Source organism: Anastrepha ludens, chromosome 3 (assembly GCF_028408465.1).
Source record: "Anastrepha ludens isolate Willacy chromosome 3, idAnaLude1.1, whole genome shotgun sequence".
Taxonomy (NCBI): Eukaryota; Metazoa; Arthropoda; class Insecta; order Diptera; family Tephritidae; genus Anastrepha; species Anastrepha ludens.
The window spans coordinates 86,247,657-86,251,891 of record NC_071499.1 but is presented as its reverse complement, the minus strand read 5'-3'; positions in this window follow the sequence as shown (position 1 = coordinate 86,251,891).

Here is a 4,235-nt window from a genome sequence, read left to right as displayed (position 1 = left end):
GTCATAAGAGCTCTTCAAGAAACAAGCAAAAGGAAGGGGAATTACTTGTTTGTGAAGAAGAAGAGTACGCGAAAGCAATGGAAACAACCTAACACAAGAAATTATATACACACACACATACTTTCCTGCTACGGCGTCTTCCGTATTAAAACGCATACAAACTGTATTTGGAGGCTTTATATTAATTTGTGCTTTTACAATTTTGCACACGGCCCTTCGTTTGGTTAGTTTAAATCTCACAAATCACAAAACTACCAAGCCATTCACTGAATTTTTACAAACACGTAATTTTTCCTGCTTTTGTTTGTTTTGTATCCCGAACAGAGCTGACGTCAGACTTGTCAAAATCGCGAAAAATAAAGTAACTGTAACGGTGCAACCATACTACTAATTCGCCTTGGATTCGCGTTTATAAAAGCTTACGGGGCGAGTATATACTTTGGACAGCTCTGTTCTCATGGCGAAAATATTGTGAGAGGTGTGGTTAAGACCAGATCATTAACCGGCTCTCAACGAACCGTAGCGAACCAGCTGATGGGCCGATGTACCAGGGGCATGCAGCAGGTTGTTTGCGAAAAAGCTGATTTAATGAATTTAAGATCTATAGATTTTAAATGAAACAAATTAATAGAAACGAAGTGCCGCATGTTAAATTATAAAAGCAACAATAATAATAATACCTCCAAATGTAATTTTTCCTACCGATGACACCATGGCAAGAAAGTATGAGAGTATATTTGCTTTCGCTTACTTTTCCTCTTCTTTTTATTTGTTTGTTAACAGCGCTGACGTCATGAGTGTCACGGCATGAACTCATATAAAGTATGAACATTGTACTAAATTACAAGTAAAAATACTCTTCTTCCTGCAATTTGTTTGACTGGCACTTAGCTGAGAGTCTGACAGGCGTCTAGGTATGTGGTGGTGTGAGTACTTGATATTTTTGCTTGAGTGTATTGGCAGGGTTGCTATGCCATATTAAAATTTCTATGCTAACATTAAATGTAATAGTATAGATGGCGGGACAGAAATCGCCAGAAGATATGGGCTGCCATATCTAGAAATAATGATGGTTGTTGGGCACGTTGCATGTAAGCAGAGGTGCATGCGCATAGGGTGTTCAGTTAGTTTAGACGTCTATCGTAAATAATATAATAATAATAAAAGAGATGTAATAAAGTGATTCAGGCTTAAGGTAAAAGTGTGCATGTCAAGTAAAGCAGTTAAGAGTTGGAAATAAAGTAAAGCAAGTTGTGTTGCCATTAATTTGTGAGTTTCATTAGACAATCTAGTGAACGAACTCAGAGGAATTATTGTGAAAGATTTATTTAGATGTGAACCTAAGAAAATTCGTAACAATACAGTAGGTGAGGCCTTCCGATAACAGCTAATTAATTTTACATTTTTACTAATTTTGTTTGTTTATTCTCTTATTTATATAAAGCTACAACTGAAACATCTATTGTTGTATTTTCAGAATTGGTGTAAAAGTTAAGTAAAACACTTGTAAATTGACGTAATGCAAGAGCGAATTCTGCAATTCAGGGTCAATTACTATGCTTAACATAGTTATAACGAAAAAAATGTGGACTTCCCTTAGGTAGGTAGGTAAGATGGCAAGAGTACCACAGGCACACTTCAAGTAACACTTACGTGCGGTTTTGATACCATAATGTGGACCATTACCTATGCAAAGAAAAATATTTGGGAAGAGAAAACCTGCTACAGCCATCCAGTGCTGTTGATGTAGTGGAGGAGAGAAAACGGATCTAGGCTGGAGAATTTCTTCAAGTCATCCCCAAAGGGCACGGTAAGGAATCTCAAGCGCCTAGCCGCCAGAGCCGGACATTTGCAGAGAAACAGTCTCTTTCTCTGCAGGATCCCCACAGCTTCTGCAATAGGGGTTGTACGGAATTCCAAGCTTCTCCGCATGAGTACCGATCACCCAGTGAGCAGTGAACACCGCAGTGAGTTTGGAAATTGAATGGCGGGGGATTCCCATCACCTTAAGCGTTCGGTTTCCATTGTATTGAGGCCATAATGTTTTCGAAATAGCACACGATGAGACAGATCTCCATCTGTCTATCCCTTTTTTAAGGAAGAAATTGTGTAGTTTCTCTTTAACAACTGACAAAGGGACACCGATATCTGAGAGGGGGACACCTGAAACCGGTTCTGTCGACCCCTTCCTGGCAAGCTCGTCAGCAATTTCATTTCCCTCTATATTCCTATGCCCCGGAACCCAGAAAAGGGAGATGTTTCCTCCTATATTGAGATGTTTGAGATCCTCTTTACAGGAGTTCACTAGAAGAGAGCTGCAATACGGTGACGACAGGGCTGATTTAGAGTAAACTCCCACTCCCACTCCAGACTGCATCTTGGATCGGTCAGTGAAAACAGAGATATCAATATCCGTGCCGACTCTCCCCTCTTTCCAATCTTGCCTGCTCGGAAAGATAGCCCTAGCACACCCCTCAAAACACAGTTTGCGGATGGAGAGGTCAGTACGAAGAACAGAGAAGGAAGGGGAGATCTGCTTCAAGATGCTACTATGTCCTACAGGAAGTTTTCTCCAAAGGCCAATCTCCTTCAACCTAATAGCACTCTGAGCAGCAATGGATTTAACCTGCAGATCCACAGGAAGTAAAAGCAGAATAACGTTGAGCGCAGCAGTGGGACATGTTCTACAAGCACCACTGATGCCCTCACATGCAGCTCTCTACACTCTCTCTAGTTTAGTGGTGTTGTAGCCCTTCTGAAGAGCTACCCACCAAACTAGGCAACCGTATGTCGAAATTGGCAGAACCACTAAGTTGTACATCCAAAGAACGACACATGGCTTGAGACCCCATTTTTTGCCGAACATAGATTTACAGGCGTAGAAGGCTATATAGGCCTTCTTAACTCGATTTTCTATGTGCAGCTTCCAGTGGAGCTTGGGGTCAAGTATTACACCAAGATACTTGACTTCCGATGAGGGAGTAAGACACTGGTTGTTTAGTCTTGGAAGCTTAAAGATGGAGGCTTGTATTTTCTGGTGAATAGCATCAACTTCGTTTAGTCAGAGTTGACTGTGAGACCGCCCTGCGGTGTACCCCTATGTACGAACCTAGTGATTCTACCCCCTTCCCAGCCCCCCTTAATAGAAATGTATCGAAATTTGCTATTAAATCAAAACGAAAGTACAAACCCAAATAAAATGAATAAACATTGAATAATAATCAGAGAAAGTTTAATTTTAATAATGAAAGGGAAAAAAGAAGATAATGTAATAGGACTATGAATAAGTTCGTGCGGTTTTTTTCGAAATTTTAAACTTTATTGACGTAAAATGGTTACAAATTTAATATTCAAAATATTGTCCATCGCTTACTACTACTTTTTCCCATCTTTCTGGCAATTCACGGATTCCCTTTGTGAAAAATTCGGTCAGTTTTGCCGCAATCCACGAATCGATCCATTTTTTGACTTCATCGTAATTACGGAAGTGCTGGTCAGCCAGGCCATGTTGCATCGATCGGAAGAGATAGTAATCGGATGGCGCAAGGTCTGGACTATACGGCGGGTGGGGTAGGACATCCCATTTGAGCGTTTCTAAGTATGTTTTGACCACTTGTGCAACATGTGGCCGAGCATTGTCATGTTGCAAAATAACTTTGTCGTGTCTATCAGCGTATTGCGGCCGTTTTTGTCGCAGTGCTCGGCTCAAACGCATCAATTGTCGTCGGTAGACATCCCCCGTAATCGTTTCATTCGGTTTCAGTAGCTCATAATACACAACACCCAGCTGGTCCCACCAGATACACAGCATAACCTTCAGGCCATGAATATTCTGCGCCGACGTCGATGTTGAAGCATGGCCAGGGTATCCATACGTTGCCCGACGTTTTGGATTGTCGTAATGGACCCACTTTTCATCGCCAGTCACAATTCGATGCAAAAAACCCTTTCTTTTGTGCCGTTGAAGCAGTTGTTCGCATGCCATAAAACGGCGTTCAACGTCTCTTGGCTTCAATTCATACGGCACCCAATGGCCTACCTTTCGGATCATTCCCATGGCTTTTAAACGTTTGGAAATGGTTGATTGATCAACTCCCAAAGTTTTTGCAACCTCTTCTTGCGTTTGAGCCGGATCTTGATCGAGCAATTCCTCCAATTCGGTATCCATGAACTTTGGCGGCGCACCCTCGCGTTCTTCGTCTTCCAAGCCAAAATCACCACTTTTAAAGCGTGCA